Source organism: Scylla paramamosain, chromosome 8 (assembly GCF_035594125.1).
Source record: "Scylla paramamosain isolate STU-SP2022 chromosome 8, ASM3559412v1, whole genome shotgun sequence".
Classification (NCBI taxonomy): Eukaryota; Metazoa; Arthropoda; class Malacostraca; order Decapoda; family Portunidae; genus Scylla; species Scylla paramamosain.
Genome location: NC_087158.1, coordinates 23,981,711 through 23,999,539, shown reverse-complemented (window position 1 = coordinate 23,999,539; position 17,829 = coordinate 23,981,711). Strand labels below are relative to the sequence as shown.

At 41.9% G+C, this 17,829-nt stretch overlaps 1 protein-coding gene across 1 annotated transcript in view; it reads right to left on the bottom strand.

Moving 5' to 3' along the window:
- The window catches only part of LOC135102597 (uncharacterized), a 54,778-nt gene extending 44,080 nt beyond the window's left edge, over positions 1-10,698 (bottom strand). Inside the window, exon 1 of the mRNA XM_064007860.1 lies at positions 8,979-10,698. The gene's annotated coding sequence lies outside the window, so the exon portion shown is untranslated. The remainder of the gene's footprint in view (positions 1-8,978) is intronic.
- Positions 10,699-17,829: the final 7,131 nt, after the last annotated feature.

Sequence of the window (17,829 nt, the reverse complement as noted above, 5' to 3'; positions counted from 1 at the left end):
ATGCGTGGAATTTTTATGTAGTTTACAACTTTGCCTTTTTCATCCTTCCTCCTTTTTTTCTCTCTCTTTTATTCCGTGTCAAAGTTAAAAACGAAATCACATTCTGGCAGATTCCGGAAGTGTTTGAATAATATATAGAAAATTTTTTCATTCCTAAACTTTTCAATTTCACTATAAACTGGTCATATTTAGTGAAGAGACTGAGTGTTCAAAGGACTCCTGGATCGTTTGAATAGTTTATATGACCATTATTTTTTCTTTTCGTTTCCTTTACATTTCGCTGTCGACTAGTGAGGCTTGGTGCGGAGAGTGACGGACACTTTGATGAAATCCCTGCGTACACGTTTGAATAGTTCAGAGCATCGTTTTATCCTCTCTCCTCTTGATATTTCACAAAACACCCAAGCTTAGTAAAAAAGAAAAAAAGAAAACATGCGACGTTTTGACGAACTGAATATTTTATACTGTCACTTTTTTTCACTCTTCCCGTAATCTTTCCCTAGAAATTGTTCAGGCTTTCTAAAATGTTGCGCGTTATATTTTGTTCTCATTTTCCATATAATTATACAGCAAGCTAGTCAAGCGAAGTGAAATGTTATACAACACTGATTTTTCCCCCATTCTTTATTTTTTTCTTTATTTTACTGGCGGCTGGTCAAGCTTGGTGCACTGATAAAGGCAGAGCGATGCATTATTCAAGGGAGTGGAGCGGCACCGGATTTTCGAGGTCGCTGCGTTGGATTGATATTAACTTAATAAATAAAGTTGTCATGGCGCATGTTCTTCTCGCCTGATGTAATGTTTGAAATATTCATAATTAACCTTTCTACAGCACACCTGTTAAAATCATTAAAATTCCAATGTATTAATATTACCTTGTTCTTTTCGAATGATGTGATGCTTTAAATATTTATAATGAGCTCTCCTATTATATTTGCTCTATTTTATTTTTTTTCTTAAGTTCAATGTACGAAAATTAATGTTATTTTTGCCTGCTGTAATGTTTGAAGTAATTAGAATTAATATTTCTATGACATTCCTTTGATTTCTTTCTTCTTTGAAATTCAAATGTGTTAAACTTTTATTTAATCCTGTTAAGTACTTTTTGTCTGATGTAATGTTTGAAATATTTATAATTAACCTGTCAATCTCTTTTCCTTAGATTCCTTTATTCTGTAAATTTTCAGTGTTCAAATTAATCTGTTTGAATTATTAAGAGTTAAAATTCCAATATCTTTCATCTAAGTATGAATTAAAATTCTAGTCCCACGCGAGGTAAGTTTAGGTAAGTTTCTCGAAGTTATGTAATAACAAGTAGATGCGAAGGCCTAATATGGATTAATTAGGAAATTTCGGGCAGAGAAATAAATAATTTATCACATGCCTTGAGGGAAACTAATAAAAATATTATAAATGACTTTTATACAAAAAATTGTGATTTACTACCACCGCCATAACCACCACCACCACCACCACCACCACCACTACTACTACTACTACTACTACTACAATTACCACCACCACCATCATCACGCCTACACACACACACACACACACACACACACACACACACACACACACTAATTCCAAGTCAAACGCGTAACAGTTCAGTATGAGAAAGTCCCCCATAAAAAAAAAAAAAGCTACAAAACAGAAAACGGGAATACACTTCCACCACCATCACCACAACCACCGGCACCACCATCACTACCACCACCAGCAGCGCCACCGCGACTTTAGAACTACGGCGGAGAAGAATCTTTTACAGGGTGTGCTAAGGAGGGGGGAATAAATTTATCGCGAAGGTTAATATAACAGACTCTTCTCCTTGTGGCTGGGGGGAAATTTTTATCAAGTTAAGAAAGTTTTGCATAGTTGCTGAGGTCTAGCGTAGGAGGAGGAGGAGGAGGAGGAGGAGGACCAATAGGAAGAGGAGGAAGCAGAGTAAAACATGTAGACCAGAACCAGACAATGCGAACGGTGGAGAGGAAAGAGAAGGAAAGGAAAATGGAAAAGAAGAGGAAGGATACAAAGACGAAGGAAAAAGATATAGAGATGGAGAAGGAAGTTGTGGAGGACACGCAGCGTGCGGAGAATGGAGGCAGGAGAGGAGAGGAGGAAATGCAGAGCCTGATTAAAGGGTGCTGGGAACGAGAAGGAAGAGGAGGACGCAGAGGAGGAGGACAAAAGTATGGATGAGAAGACGGAAGATACAATGAGCGGCGTGGTCTATGGAAGGGAAGGAGCAGGAGGAAAGAGGAGATGCAACGTGTACGGTGTCTGGCAAAGTGAAGGGAAACGACGAATAAGGAAATGGAGGAAGGAGGAGGAGGAGGAGGAGGAGGAGGAGGAGGAGGAGGAGGAGGGGAAAATGGAGAACGAAGAAGCCGAGGTGGAGAAAGAGGAACGGGAAGAGATGGAGGAAGAGGGAGAAACAGAGAAGGAAAACATAAAAGATGAAGGTTACGATAACAGACACACATGAAAGGAAATGAAGAGGAGGAGGAAGAGGATTAGGAAGAGGAGTACGAATAGAATGTAAAGAAAGTGAAAGAGTGAAAGAAAGAAACATGAAAGTGAAAGGTAACAAAGCTTTTTGGCTTATAACCAGGTAAACTGTTCACACACACCAATACCGATGTTAATTAGTGGTGCAAGAGGAGGAGGAGAAGGAGATTAAATGAAGAGGAACAGCTTCCTGGAAAGAGCAGCAGTGGGAAATAGGGACAAGAAGGATCACCAACAAGCCACCTGATCCTTGTTGATCTCGCGAAGGGCTGCCTTTATGGGTCGCGAGCAGCTAATTGCAGGCCAGACGGTGGCGATGAGTGACGGAGACCTTGGCCCAGAAGCGAGAGCGTCATCCATACCCAGCCTAGTCCCCCGAGGAAGCACCATAAAGAAGCAGGTGTGTGAGGTGAGCATTAACAAGCATTACTAAGCACATACTCCTGTGAGAAGTGAAGTAATGCAGACTTGTCACGAAAAACATTCACGAAAATCATACATCACGAAGAGGATACCTGTGAACCCTTCCTTCCCTCCTCCCACAGGCCATTAATGAGGTAACACACACACACGAGACGAGCATTACGTTGAGGAGCGTGGTCCCATCACAGACTGGCAACACGCGGCGCACTCCACTATTGCCAGCTGCCAGGAGCCATCCAGCAAATGAAACTCGCGAATTCTGTCTCTCTCGCAGTACCATCCCTCCGACCAGCAGAGAGCTTCGTAGGCGCTCAATTTCCCAAAAGGTCCTCAGGCGGGAATAACTCCTAGGGCCAGGGACAAGGGAACCCTATTCGTATTCCTGCATCAACTAACTTCAGTCCCAGCACGGACCAACGCGGGGGTAACAGGTACTAGTCTTCCTTCGCGTTCCTGCACAACACATGAGAAACCGAGCAGCGGGGAAGGCAGGGAGCAGCACAGCACACATTCACACTGGACCAATGGGGAATGAGCACAGTAATCTACCTCGTCGCCTTGATGCAGAAAAAGCGGCCAGCCTCTGTATTTAGAGCAGGGGTGAGGCGGCGGGGCGCTATGCAGGGGAGAGAAATGGCGAACTTTTCTGGTGCTGGAATCAATGAAGGGGATTCTATACCCTTCTGCACTTCCGGGAAAGGCCTGCAGTGTGAGATAAAGCGGCTGAGTGGCTAGAACGAGCATAGGCACTAGGCTGTTGCTGGAATGGAGAGCGTGGGCGTGAAGGTAAAGTGTGAGTGAGGAATGCAGCGTAGGTGTGGGAGATAAACTGTGTGGATATGCTGGAAGTTGTATGGGTGTAGGCAATGGTGTGTGTTCTTGGGAAATATAGAGGTGTGTGCGTTGCGTGGGTGTCTGTGTGTGTGTGTGTGTGTGTGTGTGTGTGTGTGTGTGTGTGTGTGTGTGTGTGTGTGTGTGTGTGTGTGTGTGTGTCTGTGTGTGTGTGTGTGTGTGTGGGAGGGAGAGCGTTATATGAAGGTGTGGGTGGTTCAGAGTAAGTAGGTCGCAACATCCACCTTCCTGTACTGATCCGCAGCTTTCCACGCCCGCTAGGGGTGGATGTGGCTTATGGCGTCATACGTAAAGTGAAATGTGGATCAATATGTCATGTTGAAAAATAAGAAAAAAAAAAAATCTTAAAAGCGACTGAAAGTAATGAGCTCAATTAAAATCAAAGGCTTAGTTCGACTTTATGTAAAAATAAAAAATGTATCCTTTCTTTTAAATCCATTGACATCTTCCATATATTGTAGCATTTCCACTCTCGTCCGTCAAAAGAAACATCTACAACTCTTAATGTACAAGTATAACATTTTTTAATGCCCCTTTTTATATTGTGTATGATTAACGTGATCACTTTCTCGTCGACTTGAAAAAAAAATAAACGTCTAAATTTTCATATATTCCATGCTAAGTGAAATAGAAAACCGATATTCTCCTCTTTCTTGATGTATTATTATGTAAAATAACCTATATATTTTTTTTTTCGTGGAGGACGATGCGGAACAGTTGGCAAGGATAGGGTAGCAGTGGTGTAGGAGAGGTATAAAAACTGTACTATGAGGAGGCAAAGGAGAAGGAGGAGGAGGAGGAAAAGGAAAAAACAGGAGTGAAAGGGCGTGAAAAGGGAAGCAAAAAGGACAAGAGAAAATGTTGAGGACGAGAAGACTGAGGAATATAAAAATTAAAGAAAAGAGGAATAAAAGAAAAGAAAAAAATGCAAATGATGAGAAAATCTAGAGAAGAAAGAAACGAAAGAAGAAAAAGGATACGAAGGAGGAAAAAAATAAGAAATAAATAAAAACAAGTATAACAAGAACAACAAAATGAGGTGAACCAGTCCAAAGGGGAGGAGGAGGAGGAGGAGGAGGAGGAGGAGGAGGAGGAGGAGGAGGAAGGCACGTCACACCTCACCTGCAGTGTTGCCTACGTACAGGTGTGCTGGCGATCATCAAATCCTTTTAAACCAAGAATTGTTGCCTGCATGAGCACTGCGGGAACACCACCCCTCGCCTCGCCTCGCCTCGTCTCACCCAGACCTCCACACTAACACCGTGACAGTCTGGATCTGGATTCCTACATGCATATAGATAGAACACAGGTAGAGCTGTAAAGGACGGGATTCACGTAGGAAGATGCAAGAGACAGAAACAACTGAAGGAGACTCATACATGACGCACATATACTACACATAGATAGACGAGCTCCAAACACGCACATGCGCACACCCACCCACCCACCCACACACACGCACACACATATGAATAATACAAAAGCACACAAACAGCGAAGACTAATGAACAAAAAAACCCTTACAGACACTAATGACAGGTGGTAAAAACAAATAAAGCCACAAGGATGTAAAGTAAACGCCACAACGACACACAAATCACGTTTTATCTCCTCTTCCTCCCCCCCACCTTCGTTAGAGAAAATTATAAATCTTTTGAGACACTCCAAGCCAGTCTTATAGTAGGAAATGGACCTGGAGTGTTCTCTTTTATCTTTCTCCTTTTCTCCTTTCTTATTCAATGGAGTCTTTCATCTAGTTCAGGGTATGTTGCTATTTCTTATTTTATTTTTTCAGCTTTATACACCTCTCTCTCTCTCTCTCTCTCTCTCTCTCTCTCTCTCTCTCTCTCTCTCTCTCTCTCTCTCTCTCTCTCTCTCTCTCTGTCTGTTTGTCTCTCTCTGTTCCAATTTGCGTGATTGCTTGTATTATTGTTTGCTTATCTTGTTTTGTGTGTGTGTGTGTGTGTGTGTGTGTGTGTGTGTGTGTGTGTGTGTGTGTGTGTGTGTGTGTGTGTGTGTGTGTGTGCGTGTGTGTCCAATATCGGCCTGTTGATTTGTGTGTGTGTTCCACTGTTCTTTTTTTTTTTTTTCCATTGCATTGTTTACGTGGTTAACTTTATGTGTTTATCTGCCTGCCTGTCTGTATATGTGTCTATGTCTCTTGTTCTCGTTGTGTGAGTGTGTGTGTGTGTGTGTGTGTGTGTGTGTGTGTGTGTGTGTGTGTGTGTGTGTGTGTGTGTGTGTGTGTGTGTGTGTGTGTGTGTGTGTACCTATTTTCCTACTCTTTGCCTTTCCTTTTTCGCGCGAAGAGAACTGACCAAGGGCACAAAAAATGGAAAAATAAGCCAGGTAAGTTGCCAGTCCCCAACCCCCCCCCAAAAAAAAAATGAATAAAAGAAAAGATGTGACGTTTTTCTTTCCCTATTCTCCTTCCCTCAGGATCCATTGGCTCCATGGTACAGCCCTTGAATTGCGACAGACACCATGAACTGGATGCTGGCTCACGATCATTTTTCTTCAGATGTAATACTTATTTCTTTTATCCTTATCCTGCCCCATATGACCTTGAAATTCCAACGCCATAACTCAATTCTCTCTCTCTCTCTCTCTCTCTCTCTCTCTCTCTCTCTCTCTCTCTCTGTAGCCTCATTATCATTCCTTCATGGGCTGGAGGCTGTTATCGCAGTGGTCGAGCGAAGCAGGAAATAAACTCATACACCAAACACGAACCAGAGAGGCAGCGGGGAAAAAGGCGACAGCGGTCAAGCACGGACGCAGGGCCAGGGCAGGACGGGGGAGGGGGTGATAAGAGCCGCACTCAGGTAAGTAAAGGTAATGGGACGGATATGTAGAGAGAGAGAGAGAGAGAGAGAGAGAGAGAGAGAGAGAGAGAGAGAGAGAGAGAGAGAGAGAGAGAGAGAGAGAGAGAGAGAGAGTGTGTGTGTGTGTGTGTGTGTGTGTGTGTGTGTGTGTGTGTGTGTGTGTGTGTGTGTGTGTGTGTGTGTGTGTGTGTCCAGGCAGACTGAAAAAAAATATATCCAGAGAGAGTAATTGGCTATCAAACACACAGACAGTTAGGTTTAGAGATTGTGATGTAAAATCACAAACCGTCTTCCCAAAGAAAGTTGTTGAGTTTTTACTGGATGAATAAAGGAGCAAGGTAAAGGCATGAGATGAAGATTGGAGCCGAGGGGTGCGTGTTCAGCCTGCTTGAAGGCAATGTCCTGGGAGAAGGCTTCCTGGCTTTGTCCTTTGTAGGGATAAGTGGTGCCAACACAACAATGGACTTTCCAGCGATCACAAAACGACTGAGATGCAGACGCAGTCATAAATAAGCGACTATGCGCAGTTCACATCCATTTAACAACAGACTGCCCTAATTCAGCAATGCGCATGCGCAACAAAACTGCGTTTTGTTGTATGGTGTTTTCCAACTCTCTCGATCCCGTAATTAAATACATTATAAAATAAAGCGAACTCCACTTAAGAGAATTGATTTAATTTAATTATATTTATCCCTTGCAAGGGATTGACAGAAGCCGATCGGCTGATTGGGGATCCGTCGGGTTAAAGGATTGGGAGCTGAGACAGGTAAACACATATAGTCTGGTAGACAGTCCGAAAGACCGCTTACACACACACACACACACACACACACACACACACACACACAGGTTGAGAGATTGAGACGCGGCCGAACTTACGCAATAAAAATTGACATACTAAACATAAACAAAAAGACATGTAATCAAACAGATAAACAGACGTCTCCACTGATCCATCCACCAAATTTCACTGTGCATTTTTGGAACTGATTTGATTCTGCTTTTCTGTCTTCTAAGACTTGAACACTTTAATGAAAATAATACAAAGACGCTTCCAAAACCCAATAGATCAGAAATTTCGCCACTTTTTTCTCAAGTAATTTTCAGGGAGAGGTAATTAAGATTTTTTTTAATACTTTTCGTAATCTATACCAGCTTCCGTTTGATAATGATAAAAAAAGACAACTGCAGTATTTATGCTTCTTATACTTCATATTTCTCCTCACCTCCTAGACACATTCTAATTATCCTCTTCTTGATCATCATCAAAGACAACAACAACAGTTATAAAATAACAACAACAACAACAACAACAACAAAAACAGCAACAACAACAACAACATCAAGAACAACAATGATAATGACGACGTCGACAGAAACAAAACAATCATTACTGTCACTATCAATGTTATCATCATCATTATCATCATCATCATCATCACCGCCCCAGTCCTCTCAGTAACCAGGATGTAAGGCACACACACACCCACAAGAAATTAAATATCACCTGGGGAGGAAAAGGTCAAGTTAACAAAGAACAGTAACATGAACACCAACACGACGAACAATAACAATAATGGCAATAACTGCAACACCATTATCAACAACAAACACATCAACAACAACAACTACTACTACTACTACATTAGCAACATCAGGTACAATAAAATTTTTAATAAGATAATATAAATTATCGCAACAGTAATTAAAAAAAAAAAAACAATAATCGGCATGATGTTAACATTGATAAAATAATCACAACAGAAATCATGATAATGATAATAATAGTGATGATAATAATAATAATAATAATGATAATAATAATAATAAAAATAATAACAATACTAACACTAATACTACTACTACTACTACTAATAATAATAATACAAGCAACAGCATCAGCAACAACACTCATAACATCAAGAACAAACACCACCAACACCATTACTACCACCACCACCACCACCACCACCAACAATAACAACAACAACAACAACAACAACAACAACAGCATCTATAATAATAATATTAAGGAAAATGACCATGAAAAAGATGTGTAAAGTTAAAATAAAGCCCCTAAACATAATTCAAAGAAAAACAACTTTGAAACATGTAGCAAAAATACGAAAGACACACTTTTATTAGAAGAAGAAGCAAAGAAATGTAAATTAACTATTTGCATAATAACACACACACACACACACACACACACACACACACACACACACACACACACACACACACACACACACACACACCCATAAACTAAGTAAACTCAAACACATTACTAAAAGGCAGGAAAGTAAAAACACTAAATACACACTCAGACTTATTTAATTGTATGAAATTCGTGCAATGAATTCTACTCACTGGTGTGCTTGGGACTGTGCTTGGCTGTGACGGAAGAACGGAATGACCTTAACACACACCACCTTGTCTCCCGCTCGATGAATACCAACACCACCACCAACGTCACCACCACCAACCACCACCACCACCACCACCACCACCACCTTCTTCACTTCCTCTTCCGTGTGCTGCAGTCGTGTCCTCTATCCAGTCCTTTTCTTCCTCTTAAGTCAGAGCCTCACTACCCTTGCTCTCACACGCCTGCACACATGCATGCACGCACGCACACACGCAGGCACGCACGACACGCGCCAGACAAGTTGTTCTCACGTTCCGCGCCGCGACTATACTTTCCTGTCGTTACGTAATGCTGGCGACGAGTTTGGTCGCGCCACGCGGAGCATGCACAACAGTCCGTCCGGGCGGCGGTGCTGTGATGGTTGTGGCGGCACTGGGAACCCGAGCAGGGCCTGACTGTCTTTAGATGCTTTGATGTACAACGAGTGTGGTTGAAAGTTGTGATGCTTGTGTAGGTGTAAGTCACGTGTTGTGGTGTTGATCAGTGTACAATGTTAGTGTGCTTGTGGTGTTGTCCTCTAGTGGTGAAGGTGCGTGTCACCACCGCACACGTCCACCTGTGGCTGCCGTAGACCAAACCACTATAACACTGGTTCGTCGAGTTAGTAAATACAGTTCTCCTGCAGGTATTGCATTACAGTAACCTCAGGTGACGGAGGGTGGTGGGTGGTGCAGGGGAGGTTAGGTTGCCCTCCTCCTGCCTCGCCTGTCGACGGGAGCGAGGGGAGAGTGAGGGCGGGATAGAGAGGGAGAAGGAGAGAGAGGGGACGAGAGCCAGCGACCGTGTGCACCTCTCGTGAGCGCTGGTGCAGGACTGAGCTAAGGGAGGGAGCCACAGTGCCTTATGTACGGTGGTGGCACTCCCTCTCCTCTTTCTCTACCTCCTCCAACCATGTCTTCCCCCTCTTCTTCCCCCATCTCATGCTTGTCCTTCCTTAGTGTCACTTTCCTTCTCTGTTACTTCCAGTTCTTACTCCTATGCCTTTCCTCCTTGTCTTCTCTTCAGCGGCAGTCTTCACACGCGCCAAGAACACTGCCACCGTCTTCCTCCCGCCGTGCCCTCGCCTCCCACTCATTCATGGCGGGTGGCGTGCGTGGTCCGTCCTCCTCCTCCCACGTGGGGCTAGACCGGCGGTTCGCAGCACGTGTCCTTCCGCCCTGATCAGCGCCATCTAGTAGCGGCCCGATCGCGCTTCAATACTCGTGGTCAGCTGCGACGTATGGCGGAAACATAAAGAAAGTACGTGATGCGAAGTACCTGATCTGCATTAGCTAACATTTTTTTTAGAGACCAACAACATATATTAAATTCAGTAGCTTTAGAAAATAAGGCAGACCTCGGACCGCTTGAAAATGACAAGATTATGGTATTGCGTTCCACATCAAACACGACGCAGCCGCCGCCGCCGCCACCACCACCACCACTGCCACCACCAGCTCACATCTGCAGCAATTAAACTAGTACTTTCTTCACTCATGTACACCTTCAGTCAGCGCCGCGCCAGGTATCTCCACTAGACAAAGCGACGCAACCTAGAACCACATATTCTTCTCCCCCACACCGCTTCAACTACCCCGCCTCATGCGACCTATTCCCGGCCATCCCCCGCCCACACATCTCCCCCAAACCCACTCCACCCACGTGCCTGACCCGACACGGACCCAACACGCCAGCGCCAAACAAAAGCGTCAAGGTCAGAAGGAAAGCAGCGCGCAGGACTCAATAACAAGACTTAGATTTTAATCCATGATCATAAAGGTACGAATATCGTATTTCTTTTATTTCTACTTTGTTTAATTTCCCATTTTCTTTCTCGATCTTTCCCTCCCTTTCTCTCTCCTTCTCTCTCCATCCCTACCTCTCCCGACTTGATCATTTCACAGAAAACGGTGAAAAGCAACCTTGACCTATTTTCTTTGTCTCGTTGTTAAATCGGAGGACTGACATGTGACCTAATTCCGTTTTCTTTTCCCTCTCCATAGAAAACGCATTTTTTTACACAAGAACACAGAAAAAGTATAAAAACAAGTCTTCTCTATCTATTAATACACGGATTTAACTAACCTTCACCATCCACGGCTTAGGAATAATAATGGAAAACGTACCGGCAGAATTCACAACAAAGGAAATACTAATTGTTAGACGTGATTTCCACTTATGATCAATTAACTATATTAGCGCACCTTTCACCGTAGCCTTCGCGCCTCCTCCTTGTTCACAAATTAATGAAGTGATGGTTCCGTGAAAGCCGTTCGTGTCAAGTGGCCGTAAAACCTTCAATGAGCAATTGCCAATCAGGACAAATGAAGGACAAACGAAAGGCCGTCAGTAGTGTTGCGTTGTGTTGTGTCGAGGCAGAATGAAGGAAAGGTGCTGTTTTAGGGTGGAGAGAGAGAGAGAGAGAGAGAGAGAGAGAGAGAGAGAGAGAGAGAGAGAGAGAGAGAGAGAGAGAGAGAGAGAGAGAGAGAGAGAGAGGTAAAGGAACATACTCTGACAAACAAACAAGGACAAAGAGACAGCCAGCAAAGTGGCTAGATAACAGACGGACAGACAGACAGACAGACAGACAGACAGACAGGCATACAAAACTCCGACAAAGAGAGACAGACAAAAAGACAGACAACAAATTAGCCTGGCACAGAGTGACCGGCACACATGCAAACAGATTAATACACCTCTCTACCAACACACACCCACGCAGACACAAGACGAAGGGGGAGGAATACATACACACCTTCAGGAACAATAACACAAAGGGACATCTGGCACATCCATTCATTCCCAGAACTCTCCAAACCAGCACCCACCACTGACCACGGCACTTGCCTCCCCAGGAGGGAGAAGGCCCCATTTCCCTGATGGACAGACACCCCAAACCCGAGCCGCCGGGAACTTACGCTATGCTAACATCCTCCTTGAAAGCCACAGACACGGACGGCTCAGTGTAGTGAATATTTCAGCCACTGAGGGGCATCGTCCTTGTTCTGAAATAATCCCTGTGAGTGACTGAGCGGTTAATGACTGATATGTGCAGAAATCTTCCTAAGTGGATAGTTTCTAGTATTAATTCTTTGTTTCCGATAGTATTATACTATCGGGTACATTCTAAACAAGTAAAACATGCATAAAAAAAAATCGGAAAACTGGTGAACTATTTTGACATCATAAAAAAAGTGTTAATCTTCAGGTGAAAAGAAAGAAAAGACCTCTGACCCCTTCATACACACAAAGCTTTGCTTTTCATCACTCAGGCTTATGCCAGGTTAGAGTTTTCTCACTACTATTTCTTTTCAGGTGTCTATGGTATGATTTCAGTGACCAAAAGATGATTCATTCCTTTGTTAAACATATGAAAGAATCTGTGCTACACATTCTTATTAATTTCCTTTCCCTCTAGATGTGGTGCAGACGAGACGACAGTAGTCCAGTGATATATTTCTTTTATGGTTAATAGGACAGGATGAGTTTAGTGACGAGAAACGTGATTTATTCTTTTCTATAAAGATTTAAAGTACAAACAACATTATTTCATCACGAATTCTGGGAACGACTATAAACAGCTAACAAATATCAACACCATATTTTATACCCGGATGGGAACGAACAAAATATATAATGACCAACTTTTAAAGCTTAAATCCAGCGCTGAAATTTTAATTAGTTCCCTTTAAAACTTTTTAGTACTATATTACTTAATGTGGTAAGCTCAGTCTCGCTTCATTCATTAGTCAAACGCAGGTGAAAACAGTTATATATATATATATATATATATATATATATATATATATATATATATATATATATATATATATATATATATATATATATATATATATATATATATATAATATATATATATATATATATATATATATATATATATATATATATATATATATATATATATATAACGGAAGGAGAAAACAAAATTTTACCAAGCTCTCCACCAATTAAACCTAAAGCTGTAAATTTAATGAGTTTTCCCAGAAGTTTTGAAGAGCATACATTGCTTATCTCCCCTACGACCTACGTACAAACCTAGACAGTAGTCACAGTGTTATATTACCAAGCCTTCCTCCCAAGCATCCACCGCACTTAACCTCAATTAAACCCATGACGCTGAGGTGTAATGAGAGCTGACCTGCTGATCAGTAACACCACACTGAGCCCCACGCACACCTCAACCTCGGAACGTCCACACACTCAGCCCAGCTAAACCCTAAACCTGTGTCCAGCATCCCGACCAACTCATTCCAGAGTCCGCAGAGAGATGCACTTATTTCTTTGTAATGCTCTTGCTGTTACTGGCTGTGCTGGTGGCTATTCTCACGCACTGAATGTCTTTTTCCTCGGTCCAGTGTACTTACTTGTATCTTAACACAGGATAACGCGTTCTACTGTACTCCCTTAAGTGTCTTTGTCTGTCTGACGCGTTGTTATTTTGAAATGCAAGGAATGAGAGAGAGAGAGAGAGAGAGAGAGAGAGAGAGAGAGAGAGAGAGAGAGAGAGAGAGAGAGAGAGAGAGAGAGAGAGAGAGAGAGACTAGCAGTATAATTAATGGTGAAACGCACGGCTATGTAACACGTGTTCATGTTCTGTTATTATGTTGTGTGTTCCATCCCTTCACTGTGACGTTACTATATTGGAATACGAAAATCGGGACGCAAAACTGGTGGTGTAAGGTAATTTAACGTTGAAATGCACGGCTGGCTGTACAACACGAGTTTCTGTTATGTGAGGCAATCATTTGCTACTAATATATAAATTTCCAAACGTTAATTACATCGTCAGAATTTCTGCGTCAAAGGACACATAGCATTTTGTTCCCATGATACATACATTAAAAACAAATCCATGACTTTTAACGATGAAGCCGCAATCGCAATAATAATTTGTTCCTACAGTTTTTTTTTTTTTTTTAGAATATCGAATGATACTTATATATCATGAATGGCAGGCATTTTTTTTTTCCAATAATTTATTTCACGTATTTAGTTCTCATGAATCCAAACGATCAAGTGGCATTCGCAAAAAATAACAATTTTTCCAACACTTTCATGAAGTAATGAATGATAACGTTATATCCCAAAGATATGGAATTTTTCCTCTTTCTAATTACTTATTCCATCTTTTTCATTCTCATGACTACTAATAATGAACTCCCATTCGTAGTGTTATTTTTTCTTACAGTGTTTTATAGGATTCTGAATGACAAATTTGTATTCCATACATGAAAGCAATTTTTCTCTTCTAATTACTCGTGTCATCTACTTAGTACTCCCTCGGGACACTCGTGACAACAAACACAATTTATGCACCACTCTTCAAGGGCTTAAGCTACACTATGGTAATTGTTGTTCCTGTAATTCAAGCTGTTGTTGCTGTAATTGTTGCTGCTATTGTTGCCGATGTTACTGATCCCCTTTTGTTTTCCCTCCTCTCTAATGGCCACAGTAACCTAATGGTCTCGAGGAGACACGAGAAAAACACTGCAATTTATCACCATTAATTTATCACCTAGGGAGGGAGCAACTGTTCAGTGCTGGGGTGGGAGACGACGCTACTATACCCAAACATGTGCTCTTAGTAAAAACCCCGAGAGAGAGAGAGAGAGAGAGAGAGAGAGAGAGAGAGAGAGAGAGAGAGAGAGAGAGAGAGAGAGAGAGAGAGAGAGAGAGAGAGATTCGTACATAGCCTGGACCTCCTTTCTTATCTAATTGAGTAACTTTGAATAGACTCTTCGTCCTACATTACTTCTTTCTCCTCTGGTCTTTTTTCTCCTTCCTCTTTCTTGATGTTAATCCTTTTCATGCACTCTCGTCCGTCCAATTCAGTCCTTCCTTCCCACGCAAACAAGACTCCAATTTCTTTCTTTGTTCATACATCACCTTCATTTTTCCTTCTATCTGTCATATTTAACTTTCTTCTTTGCTTTCAATCAGCTCTGTTTTTCTGTCGTATGTCATCGTGATTGCTTTCTAAATATCATCCTGCAACTCTCTCTCTCTCTCTCTCTCTCTCTCTCTCTCTCTCTCTCTCTCTCTCTCTCTCTCTCTCTCTCTCTCTCTCTCTCTCTCTCTCTCTTAAATTTGTCATGAGTTTATTTTCTTTTAATTTTCTTCCCTCTCTTCCACTATTATCTCTTTCTCTTTCATGTTTCTGTTCCTCTTCTTCCTACACCCCATCCTACCTCTCCTCCCCTTCCTTGTCTTTCTCCAACACTTTCGTTCGTCTTTGCTTTGGTTATTTTTTCTTTAATATTATGCAACAACAACAGTTGCTACTACTACTACTACTACGACCACTATCACCACAACTACCCCCGTGACCACTAACTGTATCACTATCACTAATATTACCATTGCTACGATCATTACCATTATCATCACCATTCATAACTCTTCCTCCTCCTCCTCCTCCTCCTCCTCCTCCTCTCCACACTTCCTCCACAATTGCTATTCTTCCTGTTGCTCTTCCTGCTCCCTAATTCTTCCCGTCCGTCCACAAACAAGGCACCACTTCAGTCTCCACTCCTGAGTTATCTCCTCCCCCAGCTGCTTCAACACACACACACACACAGACACACACACACACACACACACACACACACACACACACACACACACACACACACACACACACTGAATAAAAGCTGTTGACAGATAAAGACGGAGAGGTGGAGAATGGAGGAGGATGCCAGATGAGAAAGAGGTCCAGGTGGAAGATGTGGAATAGAGAAGAAAGGAGGAGAGGTTAATAAAGGAGTGAAGAACTGAAGGATAGGTGGGAGAGATGGGTGATAAGTTATGTAAACAAGTGGTAAGAATCTATGGATGCACATAAGAAGAATACTATGAAACTGAGTGCGTATTAAAGCAAGTAAAACAAAAAGCAAATAAAGGTACTTCATGGAAAATATGAGAAAGTAAATACATGAGTAATAGCGAAACATTATGAGAGGAAAGAAAAAAAAATGCAACGTGAGAGATATTCCAAATAAGTTTTATCATTATTCTGTTTTTCACTGTCAGACGAATCGAGGTATTAGAAAAGCTGGTTATTGAGACAAATGAAGAACTTAACTGGCCAGCCTTTTTTGTATTCACTTTTACGGGGATGGCATTTTTTTTAAACACGTGAGAGAGAGAGAGAGAGAGAGAGAGAGAGAGAGAGAGAGAGAGAGAGAGAGAGAGAGAGAGAGAGAGAGAGAGAGAGAGAGAGAGAAACAAAAGATGATGAATAAAAAAAGAGGGCATAATAAATATGTAAGTAGTACATGGAATGCTTTACAAAAAATACTAAATAAAATATACACAGAAGTAAGTATCTTATGCAACTTTTTACCTGTCGCCGGGCTTCCTCCTTCCTTTCCCTCGGGCATTGGTGAGTCTGCGCAGCATCCACCTGAGAGAGAGAGAGAGAGAGAGAGAGAGAGAGAGAGAGAGAGAGAGAGAGAGAGAGAGAGAGAGAGAGAGAATGAAGAGCATGAATTAAGTACAGTTAGTAAAAAATCGATTAATGTACCGTCCTCCCTCACAATCTCCTTAACATTTTCCGTCACTTTATAAAAGCCTCATAATAAATAGAGCTTAAATAGATCAGGACTTAAGACTGGCAGGGGAAAAAATGCATAAATACAGTGGAAATGACTGGAAGTGAGGCAGATTACTCGACACAATTCCTCCTATGAAAATACTACATAACGTTAGAGTGAAATGACAAATGACGAAGAACACACACAACATTTCCAGTGGTAATTGAAGAAAAAACGTGCATACGAGGCCGTTCAAAAATGCATCAGCCATAGTCAATTACGATGATGAAAAACCCATGAAGTAATGGGGCGAGGGGGAGAGAGCGAGAGACATAAGTGGCTTCCGTAAATTTGTCTGCGTGGAAATAAGCGACAGAAATTGTGTAGCGGGCGAGGGAAGCAAACGGATGTCACAATTTACGCGCCGCCACCGCTGAAAATTTAATCAAGTGTTTAAAAATCAAATAAGATAAAAGAAAATATTACAGCTACTTCAACGCTGATTTTTTCCCCCTTTTGCTATTTTTTTTTTTTTTGTTCTGTTTCCGATCAGCGGCGTACAAAATGTTTAACGGGTGACAATTCCCACGTGGAAAAACAAAAACAAAGATAAAATCTGTGAAACAGAAAATAATGTAATGCCTTTGATTGGGGAACCTTTAGGTGTTGAGAGAGAGAGAGAGAGAGAGAGAGAGAGAGAGAGAGAGAGAGAGAGAGAGAGAGAGAGAGAGAGAGAGAGAGAGAGAGAGAGAGATCCACCTTTATATTACATTACCAGGAAATACACTCATACTTTGTGTAATTTACCAACACACACACGTTCACCCTACTCTCTCTCTCTCTCTCTCTCTCTCTCTCTCTCTCTCTCTCTCTCTCTCTCTCTCTCTCTCTCTCTCCAAGTAATAAAAATGCATGGACAACAACAACCCAGGACCACCACAACATGTTATTTGTTATCAGTGAAGACTTGTGGCGCAAAGTGACCCACGGAAAGTAAACAATAATAACAATAGTAAAAAAAAAAGTGTGCATGAATAAATGGAAAATATAATAGGTTCATAATTACCAGAATTCCACGGACGTCAGGTAACGAAAGCACTATTACCTTTAACCCATCAACACACACACACACACACACACACACACACACACACACACACACACACACACAGTAAATGAAATCATATGTACTGCCTCTCGACCCTCTCCCCTTCTACCAAAATATGAATTCAAGCTCTAGATTATATATGAAATTCAG